Raw genomic sequence first — 20,720 nt, forward strand, 5'->3', positions numbered from 1 at the left:
ACTTTGTGCATCTTGAAGAAGTTTGAAATAGTTTGCAGTCTCTGCATTTGGACCGAGCTGGGGTTCAGATGCATGGGGATCAGTGCTCTGTGCTTCATTACCGTCAACACTTGTACCGACATGTGGATTTCCCACAGCCCCTTGTATCATTCCAACTACATCGTCGCCAATGTCTAAATTAGCCACTGTTTCATTCGCTCGATTAGCATGCAGAGATACGTAAGATTCCCCATGATTAATCCAATGTTTGTACTTTTTAAAAAAACCATTCAAAATCAGATGGTTCCGTACACCCTCTCGCACAAGATGATATCGATTCTCACATTTTCTACACGGACAACTAATCATCGAACCTTCAACCCTATTGGTGTAGGCAAACACAAGGAATTGATCAATCCCATTAATGTATTCCCTCGACATCCTATTTGGCAAATCAATCCAACTCTTATCCATCATCGTACTTCCCTTATATGTGTTTCCCACTATTAATTTGCTTCAGGCAAACTTACTGGGAGATATACATCTCACATACAAAACAAATATGCCCTAGAAAAAAATATAATTACAACAAATGTAAGTCATAATGAGATGTAAGGGTAAAAATATAATTACAAGACATAATATCACATATTAATTATCCTAAGGGAAGAGGGGATTGGTAGCTAAACAATTAATAGCTTTAACTTAGGCACCAACCAAGAATAACCGTCCAAACAAACGCACAGATATAACCGTAAATTCAGAAAATTGATTCAATTTTCTAAAACCAAATAACTCAATTTTTTGAAAAATTGATTCAATACAGAAAATTGATTCAATTTCTAAAACCAAATAAGGTGATGGGAAATGGAGTTTAGTATTTCATAATTTGCATACCACGCTAAATGGGAAATGGAGTTTAGTATTTCATGATTTGCATACCACGCTAAATGGGAAATGGAGTTTAGTATTTCATAATTTACCTTATTTGGTGCCTTTTTTCTTATCGGAATGTGAAATAAACTTTGACTAACTCAGTTGATATAAACTTCAAATGATATGCACATCGGTCCCAAGATGTACCAAAATGTCAAACATTTGAGTCATTTAATGAAACAGTTTAAAGATGCATCCACCAAGTTGAAGAACAAAATTCAATTAACAGAATAAGTTATTTTTCCACAGGTCAAAAACATTATGCACACATTCCCTTAATAAAAGGTAATGTTGGAAGTACATTACCTTAAGGAAAGGTAATGTTACAGTGGACTATCAGTATCCTACAAAAAGCCAAAAATGACCAACAACATCAAATAGGAGAAGAATGAGAAATTTTGTTGCAAGTCCAGATAAGAGGAGAAAGAAAGCTTGAACTTCAGGGCCTGTCTCTCCATTAGATTGTAGGGTTAGAGATAATGGGCCCCAACAGAGAGAAAAGTCGGGATCACCAGTGTTCTGCCCCGCCAAGCCCGCGGTAGAGCAGCCGGCAAGTTCTTGGTAGGCCAGTCAAATACTTAAAAATAGAATATAATCATAATTTTAAAAATACGTTGCAATCCTTACATAACGTCATTATGATTGTTACGACACTTAAAAGTTGTATGGACAATTTAAGTGGTGTTTTAGTATTGTTACAACCATTATACTTCTGTTTTTAGTAGATTTGTATATGTAACTGCTTTTTAAAATTTTTATTTTTTAAGGTGCTAAAATCACAGAATAGGCACTTAAAATTTATGTGAAAATTTACATATTTTAAGTGTCCAATCTTCAAATTCTATTACATTTGAGTTGCTGTCAAAGTTAGATATGCCTAGTGTTTTTTAATCTTCTGTAATTCATTAATTTTGTTATTTTAATCAACAAACTTCCATTACTTTCTCACTTAATTTCTTGATTATTAACTTTTATTCTAAGGTCCTACAACATTCTTGACATCCACCAAGTTGAAGAACAAAATCCTTGAAATAGATGATCTAGCTATATCCACCAAGTTGAAGAACAAAATCCTTGAACAAAATTCTTGACATGGGCCTTTGAATTATAACCAAAATCCTTGAAATCAATAAAAAGCATCTTCACAGAGAGGGGGTAAATCCAAACCACCTTGGCCACATCAGGCACTCGCCATCACAAGGACAATGCTACAAGGGAATACAAAAATAGATGATCTAGCTATATCATTATATATCTTCACATAGCAACTTTTACTTCTCCTGTTTTCCTTATGCTTTTTTTTTTATTGGGGAGCAATAGTAAATGTGAAAATAGTAAAAACTTAGAATTGGGTACTACTAATTTTAATTTCTTGCTAGGCAGTAGTGATGATATTTGAAGTTAGAAACCACACCAATTTGTCGATGGTGGATGGAATATTTGTGGTCATTTTCTACATACAACTCACTGTTTACTAAGCCCAAAACCATCATAAGAAGGAAAAGTTATGGAACAAACCACACATAAATAAATAAATAAAAATTGAGTCCAGTTGTGTTGGATGTCCTAATATAGCAAAGATGAGTTATTGTACCCACAAAAGCAAATTATAATGAACAAAGTCAGAAACTATGTCCAGCTGTGCACTATCTACCCAGTTATCTTCTTTTTCTATTTTTAATAAGACATCGTAATAACTCCTTACTTAGCTTCATGTACTTCAAGCAAAATACAATGAGTAATTATGATGAAATCCCAGTTAAATCATACCCATAAGGAATTTAGATGAAGCAAAGTGAAAAATAAAAGGCACACATGAAGAAAATATGCAAAGATGTTACTGGAATAAAAACACTAGTGGTTCAAAAAACAAAGAACAATAACTGTGCACATATAGTGATTAGTTTACAACACCTTGCTTTAGGGCAAACGGCTGCTGGAGATAATCAAAAGCTTCAGGAATTAGTTCTACATTCTCCAATAATACTTTTTCTGCATGAGAAAATCATCAAAAAAATTTCAATGCACATGCCATCTAAATGTAAAAAGAAACATCTTTGTACATATCAACGTAGGGATGATAACAGCAGACAAACTATTATATAAATAGATTTTAGACAGGTTGAAGAACAAAATTCAATTAACAAGTTGAAGAACAAAATTCATTTAAATAAGTTATTCTAAGGTCCTACAACATTCTTGACATCCACCAAGTTGAAGAACAAAATTCAATTAACAGAATAAGCAACAAACAATGTCTTAGATGCATCACCTTCTATAAATTCAAAATTCAACTCCATTTCCCAACTCAAAATTCAAAATTTCGTTGAAGAATGATTTTCGACCGAGGACAAAAACACAACACAACGAGGAATCATTTTCGAAAGGAAGAAGACGAACCTAGAATGGCCGTTCACAGTCGCTCACAGCCGCTCGTCAGTCGTTGTTCACCGTCGCGGCTGCTCGTCACTCCGGCGAAGGCTGCCGTTCAATGATTTTGATTTGAGGATTTCGGGGATCAGTCGATTGGGAGTTGGGGGATTTTAGGGATTTCGGTTTCAGGGATTTTGATTTGAGGAATTTGGGGATTTTAGGGACTTCAACCGCAAATGGGATAGAAATAGCGGGATAAGCGAAATATTCATTTATTTGCGACGGTATATTTTAACCGTCGCAAATGATCATGATTAATGAATGAAACGACGTCGTTTTGTCCTTCGTTTTTGGCGATGGGCTTCTGCCGTCACAAATGGTCCACCATTTGCGACGGTAACTTCTTACCGTCGCTAAATAACACGTTTGCGACGGTATACCGTGCGTCGCCAATGTTTTTGGAATTTTCTTTTTACAATCTTTAGCGACGGAATCATCCCCGTCGCAAAAAGCCAATTTTTTATCTACGGCAAACACACCCCGTCTCAAAAAACTTCTTTGGCGACAGCAAACACACCCCGTCGCAAAAAACCATTTTTTGCGACGGCAGTCACCCCGTCGCAAAAACCTCCGTGTTATTTGCCTGATTTTCTTGTAGTGGATACTGCTTAATAAACAAGCTGCTTATTGATTTATTGGTTTATCTAGGTCACATCATCTCTCTATTTTTCTATACATCTTTTCATAGTAAACAAAAAAAAGACAACTGATAAATCATACCAAAAACAATAATACTCCATAGGTAGCGTCATAACCACATTTATATTTTAATTTCAGTAATGTTTGAAATTTAGAAAAAAAATACTTGAGAAAATCATTTTTTAAAAAAAGGAATCAATAATTTACATTTGTTATGATGATGACTTGCATCCCATTAACTTTAAATTTATACCACACATACTTTCAAAGTAAAATTTAAAATAATTTTTATGATTCATAACATTTTTGGTTTAAATTCTCTATTTTTTTTTAATACTAAAGCTGTATTTGGTTGGAAAATTTTAAAAAGAATTTAGAAAAGAAATATGAAATTAGATATGAACAATCCCAGTGGATTGCAACAAAAAAAGTTAGGCGCATGATACAGGTTGGTGCCTACAAAAAAATAAAAATAAAAATTTCCGAAGGCATTGATAGGGCTTAAAAAAAAAAAAAAAAAAAAAAAAAAAAAAAAAAAAAAAAATAAAAAATTGTATGAACACTCCCAGTGGATTGCAACAAAAAAGTCATTCATATGGCCCAGTCGAAGTTAGGCGCATGATACAGGTTGGTGCCTTAAACAAATTTATAGGAATAGTTTAAATTCTCTTTTGCCCATCTAATTTTTTTTTTTTACATTCTCTTTTAGGAAAATTAAAAAAATAAATAAATTAATGTTTCAACTTTATAACAAAATAAATTTAAAATTTTTTAATTTTTATTTGTTTTTAATCTAAATCATAGTAAAACTATCAGAATATATATGTTAATCATTAAACTTAATAAAAATATGTATTTTAGATATTTTCTATACACCTACATTGAATTTAATGAGTAAAATATATTTTTTTTCAACGATTTTACTTAATAAAAATAAGTATATACATATATATATATATTTGTAATTTCCTAATTCTCTTTCTCTACATGATATAGTTTAAAAATTTATACTGACATACAATAAATAGTCGTTGAATTGAGAACTTAAATTAGATTACATTATTGATCTTTATAATTACATTTATATATGTGTATTGTTATTCAAAATAAAAAATTAGACTTAATTTTTAAATTTAGTAATTTGATAATCAATTAAAATATTAAAAGTAGTACTCTCTTTCATATATTCTATAATTATCAACTAATCATATCATTTACACATTATTAAGTTTAAAAAATAAGTAACTAGTATGTCACTATATCATTTTCCTTTGTTTATTTAAAGCACAAAGACTAGAAGTTGGTGATTCACTTTTATACAAGCGAGGAAATATCATTTTGCCCCACAAACTTTCATGCATTTTTTAATTTGATCCCCAGACTTTGATTAATATTAATTTTACATCCAAACTTTCAAAATTTTGATCAATTTAACCCCTACTGTCGCATTCCGTCTACAATTGGATAAAATGTACTGACGTGGCACCAAAATTCATTTGAAATTTTATTTTACCCCCAAACTATATCTTAAGAATTAATTTGCCCTCCAAATATAAAAAAAATTAAATTTAAATATTTAATAAATAATTTTTTATCTCAATAATGAAAAAATTAAATTTTAAATATATACTTTCCAAAAATAATAATAATAATAATAAATCCTTATTTAGAATTATCTTGAGATTACGAAACATGGGTAGTCGTACTTGTACCAGTATTGATCGAATTTTGAAATTTTTTTCCTACTCAATTTTGAAATTACTATTAGTCGATCAATTCTATTAAAATTAATTTGGGTAATAAACTTGTTATAATTGCGCTCGCATACATACATAGAGTAGCCAAGAATTTTTTGGCTCAATAAATTTCTCCAGGATCGACTCGATAATATTTGAGACCTATGAAGCGCAGGTATGGGTTTGAGTATTGGTATTGGTATGATACGGGTATGTTGACACGATAAAATTCAAAAAAAAAGTAAGGTACGGGTACGACTTAATAAGTTTGTAAAAAAATATATATGTTTTTTATTTGGAATAACACAAACTAATTAAATAATTTAATTTGTTAAATCCAACATACAATTGACATTTATTGCCAAAAGTACAGGTATAAAATAAACCAAAATTAAATATCATTATATTTACAAACCATAAACACAAAACTAAAAATGAAAAAGAAATCTAGTAAAATGAATTTTATCTTTATAATAGAAGAAAATATTATTTTGATTGAGGTACGACATGAATTGGATGTATATTAGATATGTCTGGATACGTAAAAAATTAAGAAGAAAAAAAATTTGAGTATGTGTTTTGTGTACCCGGTATGTATGCAGAAATACCAATAAGTACCCGGTATGGGCATGACATGTTTGTTTTCCATATTTCATAATCTCAAGATAATTCTAAATGAGAATTTTTATATTTTTTATTATTTTTTTATAAAGCATATATTATTTAAAATTTATTTTTTTCATTATTGAGATAAAAAAATATTTATTTTTTTATTTTTTTTTTATATTTGGAGGCAAATTGATTTTTAAGATATCATTTTGAGAGTAAAATGAAATTCTAAATAATTTTTGATATTACGTCAGTATATTCCGTCTAATTATAGACAAAATATGATGACTAGAGTTAAATTGACAAAAATTTAAAAATTTAAATATAAAATTAATATTAATCGAAATGAGTCAAATTAAAAAATCCGTAAAAGTTTAAGAGGCAAAATTTTATCTTTGTTTCACCTTTACCTTCACTTTTGACATTGCAATTTGCTTACAATGTTTCCTTTTGGATCCAAACTCAAGAAGCCACTTGCTCCTTCTGCTTCTTCACTCTGAAAAGATCTTTCTTTACACTTTCCTTTTGGTGGCAGAAGTGGTGGTTTGGGAGGGTGGAAGATGGTGGTGATTGCCAGCAATGATGGAATAAGGTGGTGTGCATGGTGTAGATAGCTGACGTTGATGATGGAAGGTGGGGATGGTTTGTGCTGGGTTATTGGGGAGAAAGAAACAATCATTGTGGAGGGTAGAGAGAGAGACAGCTGAATGGACCATTATGGCCCTGAAATTTCCATAAGAAATTGTAACGATTGTTTTCAATTGGACTTAATTGACACAATTTAAAATTAAGTGACAAAATCGAGTTAATTGAAATTACAGAGACCAAAATGACAAAGGGTAAACAAACGTATTTATCATAAGAAAAGAACAAGAAACAACGTTCATCTAATAAATCTAATTAATTTTGCACTTCTACCCATACTATATAATTTTAGAAGATGCTGTAATACATATGAGTCAGTAGCAAGCCTAGTAGAATACATGCAGTTAGTTATGGAATAAAATAACCCATCAACTCACATGTTTTTATAGGAAACAAGACACTTTGCATGCTTGCATCCTTAAGCCAGGCCAAGAGTGAAAAGAATTTTAGCAGGAAAGACAATTTAGTGACGACACAAAATTACCGATATATATGCACTTATAATATGCAAATACAACAATGTACTGTATGAAGATCCATTCCGAATCTTTAGAATTAACTAGCCAAAGAACTTATTATCAGAAATTGATATCAATATAATGACATAAAATTCAGTAGTCATTATTCTTTATTAAAAGCTCCACAGAAAATGAAGGAACAAGAGGAAGAAGCGAACCTCTTGAGGAAGCTCATGTGCAAGCAGAACCAGAGTTCTTGACCACCCCACCAACTTATCCATAAAGGAGGAAAGCACTTCCCAAAGCCATCCCATCGGTAAAATTGTGATGAAATGTTACACGTCACGTTGAAATGCTTCAGTTTTCAGTCAAATACATCAATTAAAAATGAAAAAAAATTCCCTATAGAATTGTAAAACCTTTACATGTGTGTGTCCATTAAATCTATATTCATGGACAGTAACACCAATCATAAAGAAACAACATTACCATTGAAATTTAAATTAAAAAATAATAATATAAATAAAAAATTAAAAAAAACATACTACATCGTAGAAGAGGTTAAGGTAACCAAACACAAGATTTGATGGAGACTGAGAAAGTTCTTTTTTGACCACTGATTTTATATGGTGAGTGGAGCCCTTTGGAGCATCTGAAATGTTATCTTTTCCAGCACCACTGCCAGTTTTTCTCTGCAAAAGTGAGGATCAAACGTAAGTTTCAATAACAAACAAGTTGCAGTAATGATTTAATAATAATAAATAAATAAATAAATAAAAGGGGGCATAAGAGAACCACCCTCGATACATTGTTAAGGTAGTAATATAAGGGGCTTGTTTGGTTTGATAATATCGATACATTGTTATATCCTGGTCAAAAGAGAACCACCCTCGTGATTTGAATTACCCAACGCATCAGAACCATGTGACATCATGTTCCCATTCAGGTTCCTCAAACCAAAAAGGTAAGATTCGATAATGGATTATGTTTCCATGAAATAAGATACTTCATCAAATGTAATAACATTTCAGTCAACAAAACATATTTGATATGAAATTGTTGTGCACTAGCAGAACAATCCCACTAGATATATACATTTGTTTCTCAGTGTGTTATGTTTTTGACTTTCTTTGCCACAAAACTTTGTAACTTATTGAGGTCTGAATCATTATTTTTGATCTTGAACAAACAGGAAACTAAAATTAAGAATAAGAAAAGCAACAAACCATATTTCATTGCATGCTATTAGAATATTCTATCACAAGGATATTAGGAACTGTGGAGAAATTATTCTGAATGAAGAAGAAACAATCTCTTTTGCATGTAACAGATACAGATCAGAGATCGATATATGTCGCATGTGTTTGTATACATTTGTGGCTAGAGGCAACTCTTTAAAAAAACAACAACAACAATTCTAGTCTAGCCCCGCTGCTGCCTAACTATAATTCTAGGTCCACCTATGAAGAAATGCCCAGAAACCAACCTAGTTCAAAGTTGATCATAACCTGCCAGGAAAAATCACAATCATCTTACTTTCCGAAGAGATTCAGGCTGATTTTGCTTTTCAGACCCTTCTTCTAAAACCTTCCCTTGAGATGACATTTCTAATACACTTTCATTCTTTTCATTGAGAGACTGCTGCTGAATCTTGTCATCATCGTCATTGCCATCCTTCAACTTTTTATTGTTTTTATGATGATGATAGAGAAGAAGGCTACGACTGGAAATTAGTTTAAAAGTGGCTTACAGCCAACAAGCTCAATACAAGTACGTGAAAAGTGGCTACACAGAGCCTTTCAATAACAAGCAAGTGACAACTGCCTTACATGCAATCATTTAATGACAAACAAGTGCCAAGTACAGCCACTCTAGTGACAAGTAGTTGAGAAGATGCTTACAAGCAATCACCTTAACATCAAGTGGTTCATGCACAACGACTTCAACAAGTGATTTATGTACAACCACTTTCTAAGTATATTACTACCTTAAGGTTAAAGAAACATACAAACTGAAAAAATATATTAAATCAATTCAACTACACAAATCTTTACCAACTACTTTGGGTTGGCTAGATGAGTCCTAGTTTGCATATTTGATTAACATCCATAATTTTAGTTGAACAACAAGCTATTAACTTGTGTCCCAGGATCGAAACTTGGCTTTGATACCATGAAAACTAGGTTTAAACTAAACGATGGTATTATTGAATTAATTAATTAAAGATTACAAGAGAAATATACATAAGAAAACTAAGTAAAACCCTAGAGGCTAACAATGACTAAACTACCCTTAATGCTAAACAAATACTTGCTTAACACTTACTATCTTAACTCATGTTTAGTTTGGTCTTCCTCGTCCCCTAGCATTACCCGTAATGCAGACTGTGTCACTGTTCTTGAGTCCCGTATATCAACTAGGGCCACTTTTTTCTCAATTTCACTTTGTGTATTTACTCTGTCAACCTTTTCATATTCTTAAGGTGATATTCCTTCCTAAAGAGTGACTACCATTACCTCAATCAATGAAATTGTGCTCTTTTAACCATCAACAGTGTGTTCAAGGCTTTGGAACTATTCATGTGGTCCAATGTACTCCAGTGACACATTTGGATTATCAATAAATGTGCATTTATAATGTGTTTATTACTTTGCTAACCATTAATAATTATTTATTATTCAGAATTATTAATTTTCAAATGTGGCAGATAGAAAGTAACGTTTTTCTATACATTATTAGAAGTAACTTTTTTTCTATACATTATTAGAGGCAAAATTACAAGAATATATAAAATAGAGATAATTGTTGCATGTGCATAATGCATACATATATATTGTAAAACAAGAAAGCATGTGACTGAGATTAACAAATAACATATGCACGTTTCATGTTTCTCAACTTACCTAAAACGGACAAACCAACAAAAATATCTTTTAAGGAAGTGCATGTTTAAGAGGATGTGAATGCTCATGTCCAAAATGAACATGAGAATGAGCATGGTCCACGTCATGATCGTGTGAATGGGAGTGTTCACCACCTAGAAATATAACACAATCATAGAAAAACATATTATGACCACCGACAATTAAAAAATGCTACAAAGCGTAGGTGAAAACCTAAAAAGTGAAAAATATAGTATCATTTGCAAACTGTAGGTGAAAAACTGAAATCCTACCCCCAACGTATCACAAAACCCTCCATTAAACCCACCTCCTAAGTGTTAGAATAATATATTATTAGTTGGGTTATTATTATTATTTGTTGGGTTATTATTCTATTGTAATTATTCTATGCCTTTGGGCTCATTGTAATTATTAATCTTCATTACTATAAAAGGGGATGATATCACAATCATACTCTAATCTCTTTTCTTCTCTAAAATTTACATGGTGTCAGAGCAAAAAACCTAGGCCATCGTTGCAGTCGATCTCCTCTGCCAGTAGTCCCTTTCTCTCCTACAAGTCCAATTGGCCTCTCACCCACTTCCACGGTCCAGTTGGCCTCTCTCCAGCCACCTACAGTTGGACCAGCTTCATCTTCGTCTTCGTCTCAGTCGACCCAGAGCTCCGACCTCCTTGCCCAAGTCTTCGGCCCTCCTCCTGGGCTCCCCAACAACCTATTAGGCTTGAACGACAGTATCTCAGCTCTTCTAGGGGTTTGTTGGCAGCCCCTTTGGCCTCCTTGGCCCCTGTCAGCAACTCCTCCATGGCTCTCTCCCGTCTGTAATTAGCCTCAGTTGGCCTTTCGTCTTCCGTCTGTAATGTTTGGTTCTTAAAGATCTCTTTTTAATAGCTTTGACCAAAAAAAAAAAAATCTGTAATGTTTGGTTCTTAAAGACCTTTTTCAACTGTTTTGACCTAAAAATAAAAAATAAAAAATAAATAAATAAAAGGAAAACTAGATTCTTAATTTTCTATGTTTGTCTAGATACTATTGTGCTTGTATTCCTCCACCTTCCGGGTTTGTGATTGGCACTAGTTTTGTTGAGGGTTCGGTCATACAGTATTTATGGCAAATTCCACAAGTGTGTCCACTACTTCTCAGACGCCTTGGAGCGAGAGTTCCATTATACCTACTACTATGACTGATAATCCCAACCCTAGCCTTAAAATCATCACTTCTCTATCTAATGGTCAAAACTATCTAGTGTGGTCGCAGAGTTTGACTATGTTTTTGAAGAGTAGAGAGACGATGGGATATGTTGATGGCAGGATATAGGCACCTAGCACCACTGACCCAGGTTATGACCAATAGGAGATTACCAACTCTTTGATTATGAGTTGGCTTATTCATTCGATGGTACCAGAAATTGGTCAGAGCTACTTGTCTATGGAGACTGCCCAAGATATTTGGGATGCTATGGCTGCCACCTATTCTCACAAAGGGAATTTCTCACAGGCAATTGAGTTGTGTCGCTCTATTGAGAGGTCTATTCAGGAGGAGCAGACTGTTCTCCAGTACTTCACCTTCCTTACCAACGGCTGGAAACGCCTTGATCACTTGCAGGATTATAAGCCAATTTGTCCTGCTGATTCAGTTGGATACAAGGAGTTCATTGCACAGGAACGGGTCTTCAAGTTTCTGACAGGTCTTAATATGGAGTATGACCTGGTTCGAAGTCGAATTCTGCGCATGGACACTCTTCCTTCACCTTAGAAGGCATTCGCCTATATACAGAATGAAGAGAGTCGTTGGTCTGCTATGATGTCACCTGTCTCTACTGACCGCTCTGCATCACTGTCTACCCTTAGAGATGGCCTCTTCTTGACTCCCATCCCTCCCCCTGCAACCAAGGAGTCTATATTCTGTGATTACTATCGCAAGCAGCACCATACTTGTGAGACGTGTTGGAAGCTTCATGGGACTTCATCCGGGGGTCGAGGTGATCAGTCTGGTTCTAGAGAAGGTTGGTCAGGTCAGTCTCGCGGACGAGGCTCTCATCCACGAGCTCATCAGTCTAGTGTCGTTGATACACTTGATTATACTTCCGCTTCTGTTGGCCAGGCTTCTGATGGTCTCTCTGGTATGGCTACTCATGAGCTTGAGGATGTTCTGCGTCACTTGCTGGACCGCTGGTCGTCTACTGCTCTCAGTACATCTTCCTCGTCATTTGGTAGCTCAGGTAACTTGGCCTCTTCTCCTCGTGTTTTCCTTTCAGATATGTCTTTGCCTTGAATTATTGATTCTGGTGCCTCAAATCATATGTCTAGATCCTTTGACATTTTCTCTACCTATAAGCCCTTTTCAGGTCAGGACAAAGTTATGATTGCATATAGTACTATTTCTGGGAAAGGTTTAGTGCATGTCACTCCTACCATACCTCTCTCTTATGTTCTTCATATTCCCAATTTTTCTGTTAACCTGTTATCCTTGAGTCATATTACAAAGGACTTGAATTGTAGTGTAACTTTTTTCCTTGATCATTGTCTTTTTCAGGACCTTATCATGAGGAGGACGATTAGCAGTGGTAGTGCAGAAAATAGTCCCTACTTCTGAATCAACCGAACCAGCTTGCTCATTCTTCCACTACGAGTCTTACTACCAAAGATGATCTATGGCTGTGGCATCAGCGTCTTGGGCTATCCTTCTTTTTATTTACTTCAGCATTTAATTTCCATCTGTTTTTGCACACAATAATGTGTTTGAGTTTCTTTGTGAGTCTTGTCAACTTGGAAAACAACATAGAGCTTCTTTTGCTTCCAGTTTTAATAAAAGTTTAGTTCCCTTTTCATTAATACATTCTGATGTCTGGGGTCCATCTCATGTTATGTCTGTGAAAGGTCATTGATGGTTTGTTACATTTATTGATGATTTTTCTCGTACTACTTGGGTGCATCTCATGAAAGACACGAGTGAGGTTTTCTCTGTGTTCCGCAATTTTCATAAGATGATTTGTACTCAGTTTGGAGCCACTGTCAAAATCCTCCATTTTGATAATGGAGGGAAATACATAGATTCTGGGTTAGGGCAATATTTTTCTGCCCATGGTATTGTCCATCAGATCTCTTGCACCAATACCCCTCAAAAAAATGGGGTGGTAGAACGCAAGAATCGTTATTTTCTTGACATGGCTCGGTGCATGTGTTTTTCTATGAGTGTGCCTCGGTCCCACTGGGGCGACGCTGTCCTCACCGCTGCCTATCTTATTAATTGTCTTCCTACCTAGGTCTTGCAAAAACAAGCTCCCCTTCAAGTCCTCCTAGGTTCTGAGTCCTTGTTTTCTATTCCTCCAAAAATATTTGGTTGTGTGTGTTTTGTCCACAATCACTATTCTACTCATGGTAAGTTGGATGCTCGCTTCTTCAAATGTGTTTTCCTTTGGTACTCTCCTACTCAAAAGGGATATAAGTGTTATCACCCTCTTTCTCATAAGTGGTTTGTATCCATGGATGTCACTTTTTTTGAGTCCCAATCCTATTTCTTGTCTTCTCTGGTGTCACAGTCCTCTTTTCAAGAGGAGCCTTGGTGTGAAGTGATTCCTGTAATTCCTATGGTAGAACCAGTTGTTCTTGCACCACCACCTCTTACTGGGACTACAGAACCCAATGTCACCAAGGATAGAGAAGGGCAAGGGCAAGTTTATGTCAAGGAGAAAGACAGACAAAAAGTTAATTGGATATAAGAGACCACTTCTGCTCACCCACTGCCATCTCCTTCCTCTGACGAGAATCCAGGTAACTTTGAATCTCTTGGGTCCACTGATCTTGACACTCCTATTGATCTTGATGTTCTTATTGCCAGAAACGGTGTGAGATCTTGTACTCAACATCCTATCTCAAATTTTGTGTCCTACTCTTATTTGTCGTCCTCATATAGAGCTTTTGTGTCAAATATTTCCTCTGTTAGCATTCCTAATCATTTTCAAGATGCTCTTGCTACCTCTGAGTGGAAACTTGCCATGATTGAGAATATGAAAGCACTTAGAAAGAATGACACTTGGGAATTGACTGAGTTACCTAAGGGCAAACGACCTGTGAGATGCAAATGGGTGTATACTGTGAAACACAAAGCGGATGGTTCTATTGAGCGTTACAAGGCTAGACTTGTGGCAAAAGGGTTCACTCAAACATATATCGTTGACTATCAGGAGACCTTTGCACCCGTGACTAAGATGAATTCAGTCAGAGCACTTCTCTCTTTAACAGCTAATCTAGATTGGCCACTTCATCAGTTTGATGTAAAGAATTCCTTTCTCCATAGTGACCTCAAAGAAGAGGTATATATGGACATTCCTCCTGTTTTGAGGATCATCAGATAGAGAGTAAAGTATGTCGGCTTCGAAAGTCATTATATGGTCTCAAACAATCTCCAAGGGCTTGCTTTGAGAGATTCACTCAGGCTATTCTTAAATATGGCTTCAAATAGAGTCAGGCATATCACACTTTGTTTGTGAAACATTCCTCACGTGGTGAGACTGCAACACTCATTGTTTATGTGGATGACATAGTTCTTATAAGTGATGATAGTGAGGAAATACCTCTGTTGAAGAAATATTTAGCACAAAGACTTGGGAAGCTTTAAGTATTTTTTGGGAATTGAAGTTGCTCGCTCCAAAGAAGGGATATTTATCTCACAGAGGATGTATGTGCTTGACCTATTGAAGGAAACTGAGATGCTTGGTTGCAAGGCCTGTGATACTCTACTAGAACCCAATCAGAAACTAGTTGATGATGAAGGAGAAACAACTGTTGATAGGGGGAGCTATCAGTGTTTAGTGGGTAAGCTGATCTACCTATCTTACTCCCATCCTAATATTTTTGTTGCTGTCAGTGTGGTTAGTCAGTTTATGCATGCTCCTTATCAGATTCACTTCGAGGTTGTCATAAGAATTTTGCGGTGCTTGAAGTCTGCTCCTGGTAAGGATCTTTATTTTTCAAAGAATGATCTTCATGTGGAAGCCTATACAAATGGGGACTGGGCTAGATCAGTAACTGATAGGAGGTCAACTTCAAGGTATTGCACCTTTGTTGGAGGCAACCTAGTTACTTAGAGGAGTAAGAAGCAGAATGTGGTTGCCCGATCAAGTGCAGAAGCTGAACTTAGAGCTATGGCACAAGGGGTGTGTGAGCTCTTATGGATCAAGTTATTTTTGCGTGATCTAGGTATTGATTAGATGGACTCCATGTCGTTATTCTACGATAATAAGGCCGCCATCAACATTGCTCACAATCCGGCTCAACGTGACATGACAAAGCACGTTGAGATTGATCGCCATTTCATTAAGGAGAAACTCACTAGTGGCACAATATGCACTCTATTTGTGCAGTCTAGTGAACAACTCGCTGACATCCTCACCAAGGGAGTTAGGAGTAAGCCATTACATGACATCCTAGGCGAGCTGGGCATGAGAAATATATCTTCGCACCAGCTTGACGGGGAGTGTTAGAATAATATATTATTAGTTGGGTTACTATTATTATTAGTTGAGTTATTATTCTATTGTAATTATTCTATACCTTAGGGCTCCCTTGTAATTATTAATCTTCATTAATATAAAAGGGGATGATATCACAATCATACTCTAATCTCTTTTCTTCTCTAAAATTTACACTAAGACCAATCAACCAATCAACCAACCTCCCCAAAACATCAACTCTCTACAGTAAATAAAAATAGAGATAAAAAAGAATTATGCCTCAGACCCCTCGTAGTCTTAAAAAGTATCACATGCTTTACTATTTAATATTACTACAAAATTACTAGTGGACAAACAAACCTTGATCCATTTCCTCCATCTCTCACCAAATCATTTCTTTTGCATGACAGAATCTAAAAAGAAATAAAAAAAAAAAACAATACACATGATCATATACTTTTTCAAAATCTGTCTTAAAGATAACCCTCTCCTTGTTTGTAATCTGCTATGAAGCACCGACAGCTCAAAATAAGTGCCATACCCATGTCAGACATGGGGACATGGCGACATGACAAGGACACACCATTTAATTAATTTTTTTCAAGGGAAACGCCAAATAGTTACCCCCACCCCCTTTCTTTAGTGCATTTAATGGATGTTAGATGTTGAATGTTTATTCATTTTTGATTAGATTTAAATACTTAATAAATCATCCATAAAAAAGTATAAACAATAAGTGTTAATATAAAAGTGATTTTTTTTATTTTTTTAATATCAATTTAGTTTTAGTTTTTGTTAGTTTTGATTGTTTGTGGATGCAATACTAGCCTACATAATAAACAAAAATATATGAAAAAATATTTTATTGTCGTGTCCCCACCGTATCCATGTTTGTGTCTGTGTCCCCATTTTTCTGAAATCACCTTAACATGTGTCCCGGGCTTGTGTACGTGTTCGTGCTTCTTAAGTTATCTATACTCCTCAACCACCTCATTGGCTACCAAAATAACATAAAAATTTAACACCCCTCAACAAAGGCACCTTGAGAAGAGGAATGAAATCCCCCAAAACCAAATCTCAACGACATATTATACAAATAAGTAACTAAACAGATAGGTCGAAAGTCACATATTCTTAAAGAAATATCTTTATTTGGAATCAAACATATAAATGTAGCATTTGCGCAAGTATCAACAATTCCATTCTCAAAAAATTCATTAAAAACTTTCAACAAATCAAAATTAACAATATCCTAACAAACATAAAAAGTGGTCGTAAGAAAGCCATTAAGCCCTAGGGACCCATACCTTTTTACACTTGAAAATCACCTTCCTATTTCCAATCCATCAAGAAGCCTTTCAACCAATTAGCCTTCTCAGAATCAATGGGGGACCATTCCAACCCTTCTAATCTCGACCTACTCACCCCTCCCTCAAAAGAATAATAAATGGAAAAACCTCATTAATGATTTGATCTCCATTTGCAACCGTAGGAAATAATTTGAAATTATTATCCCATTTCTCAAGCCACTTATTAAGCTTTAGATTTTTTAGACAAAGAAATTTCTTCACCTAAAGACCACCTTCTCAAATTTACTTTTGAAAACCTCTCTCCCCTTTCTAAGAGATTCAACAAGACCACCACTCATCTCAAGACTATCCAACTCATTGATCCTAATTAGAATTTTACTTTGTAGTCTCTTTCAAGTCTCCAATAACCTTTGTTCCAAATTTCCAAGAACTATTTAATAAACTTTAGTTTCTTCATGAATTTAAAACTTCCGCTTCTCGTGAGGTCTACAACTTTCCCACCATTCCTAGTAACATTTTGTCACGACCCAAACCCGCCCCTATAGGTTCAGCATCATAACCGGCCAGTAATCCTTGGATTACCGAAGGCCTTCTTGTATAATGAAAATAATCAGAGCTTGCGGAAGCAATAAACAAAACTCCAATAGTCCAACGAGCTGTGCATCTACATGAACAAATAATCACATGCAAAAGCGTTAATTTACCCACTTACATTACATAACATATAACACAATATCTTATACAAAAAAACAGATGTACGGGACAAAAATGTATAACATAACCGAAAGCTTGCGAACGGCCTTCCAGGCCTAGCCCCAACTCGGAGGCACCCAAAATACTTGGTAGGCTTCAAAACAGTGGCTCGGTAAAAACCCTCCTACACTTGCCCTCTAGAACGCTCACCTATAAATATATATATAAAAGCAGTGAGCTGGAGCCCAGTGAATAACATTAAAGTAAAGGGGTTAGTGAACGAATTCCAAATATATCATATCCGTAAAACAAATCATGATACAATCATTCATATCAGTCTCATATCAGAACATAACATAATGGTACATCTCATAGAACATATTACATATCGCCTTCCAACTAGAGTAATCGGTTCCGGATACCGATTAAGCACATATCACCACAATGAAGTGGCTAACGATATCTCATATTCACATTTATGTCATGGACCCGCATTTACATGCCGTCCCCCATGACTTGGGACTATCTATGGATGCCATAGTAGAATTCAAACATGGGACATTCGTTCACGTAAACAATATCATTTCAGAAATCATAACATATCATGACTCATTTGGAACATAATTCATATCAACATATCTTTACAGAAATGTTACTCACAGTGGGCTTCCAGAAACGGTTGGTCAGTCTTTGAGTCTTGACCTACAAACATAAATGTACATAGCACAAAACATGTCTCATTATTACTCATTCATGTGGCCATACATGGCTTAGCTTTTTCACTTTAATTTCCCATTCATTCCATGCTACATAACTTGCTCATATTGCTCATATACTTGAATTCAACACATATTTCCTAATTCACTTACTTATATTGTTTCTTAGCTTATTAATCTTGAACGGCTCATAAATCATGCCTAAGAATGCCCATAAAGAGATGGGAGTGAAAATATGTACTTAAAACATCTTTTGAAAACATGCTGAAAATAAGTTAGTGGCTAGAGCTAGCTTTTCTTGGCTAGATCCAGCAGAAGGCAAAAACAGAGCTCGCTCGAGCTAGAACTCCTTTGCTCGAGCCAGCTTCTGTAGAGTTCAAAATTCTGAGACTCGTAATGTTGGCTCGAGCCACCACTTCTTCGCTCGAGCCAACTGTAAATTTCTGGGCACCAAGCTTAACAAAAATGGCTTCCAACCACCTTCAAACCTTGGGGTCTTGCATGGTTTGATCAAACACATAAAATAGCTTTAGGAAACTTCAATACAAGACCCTTGAAACATCTTTTATTCAAAAACTCATCAATTCTTGAAAGATTTGAATCAAAATTCCTTCATGCAATATTTCAACTCCTTTCATGGTTTTTCATAACATGCAAATGGTGATCAAGAAACTCATGAATTTCTGAAACATTAAACATGATACTCTCTTGAAGATGACAAGTAAAATTCACATCCAAGGTATAATCTTCCATAAACATGCATACAAGCCACTTTCTTGCTCAAAACCCATCTTCATTTCAAATTCCATTAGATGATTCAATAATTTTCTTAATACATGATGCATGGAGGAATAGCTACAGAAATTAGACATAGAATCCTTATCCAAAGCTTTAATTTCATAAATGTGAGTTGAATCTCCCTAGTTTTCTTCTTCTTCTTCAAACTTTTGAGCACTCTCTCTCTCTCTCTCTCTCTCTCTCTCTCTACACAACGGGCCACATGAGCAAAGGAATGATACAACACTCCCTCACTCAGCTGAATAAACACAACACACACCTCACTTTGAGCACAATACACGTGCACACACATGCAAAATTCCAACACACACACACACAAGGGTTTTAATCCCCTACACTCAACACCACAAAATGTCTTAGCACATCATACACTTAATCACATCTTGGATCATTAATAGGATTAGATTAGGCACCAAACATGCATCATCTAAATCAAACACAAGTAACCTTAATTAGTCAAGGTTAGCACAAAATTCAATTATTCAAAAATAGTTCCAATTAAAGCTTAATTTAATCACATGCAATTTTACTAAACTGAATCAGTTTTTAACAAAACTTCTCAGATGGTTCTAAAAATTCTAATTAGTCAATCCATGTGCTCAATTTCAGTTTCTGAGACCGTTTAGGCTATCAAATTCATATCAAAGCATAAATCATAATAGATATTACTACGAGTAGCAGATTGAAGGCCCTAATAACATACAAAATACATAATAAAAACATAACTTTTTTTAACCACTTAATTAACATCCTTAATTACGGATCGGGGTTGTTACACATTTCTTAAACAAGTGACGCTCTAACATATTCTCAGACCTAAAAGGAGTGGGATCCCAATTGATAAATGACTTTCTAAGACCCCTGGATAATGATCAAACATTGCTCTAGGAAGCACCTTTTGTCTAACACTAAGGAATCTCTCTTCCCAACCTAAAGAATACAAAAATCTATCCAGACTATTATGCACAAAATTCACCTATAGGTTTGACCAAGTGAACCTAGCATTTGACAATGGAGGATCAACCAATTCGTACTCTCATAAATGTATCAAAGTTCCTCATGCTCCTAGTGACTTCACCCCCCTTTAGCATTCTGGAAATTACTTTGATTACATTAAAGTTGCTACCAACACACCAATTTGGAGACCAAAGCCTAAACAATCCAGGAAACTCCCAAAATGATCCCCTAAGCTTTGGGTATAGCGACCCCGGTCTTTTCCCATTTAATTATTGTATCCGGACTGTTCCGTAGATTCTGTCATTGTATAATGGTTGTTGTTGTTATTCCTTATTTTCTCATTTGGAATTATAGAATGTGTTGGGCAGGTTTGTTTCAGGTTGGTTGGGTTTAGAAACCAAGAGTTGCTGTCCAGGTTTTTGGTTCTTCGCTCGAGCGAGGAGTTGTTCGCTCGA

At 35.1% G+C, this 20,720-nt stretch overlaps 1 pseudogene; it reads right to left on the reverse strand.

The window, feature by feature from the left end:
* The window catches only part of LOC145802247 (IAA-alanine resistance protein 1-like), a 59,929-nt pseudogene that overhangs the window by 9,617 nt on the left and 29,592 nt on the right, over positions 1 to 20,720 (reverse strand).

This window comes from Camellia sinensis, chromosome 11 (assembly GCF_055761805.1).
Source record: "Camellia sinensis isolate YWXY chromosome 11, ASM5576180v1, whole genome shotgun sequence".
Lineage (NCBI taxonomy): Eukaryota > Viridiplantae > Streptophyta > Magnoliopsida > Ericales > Theaceae > Camellia > Camellia sinensis.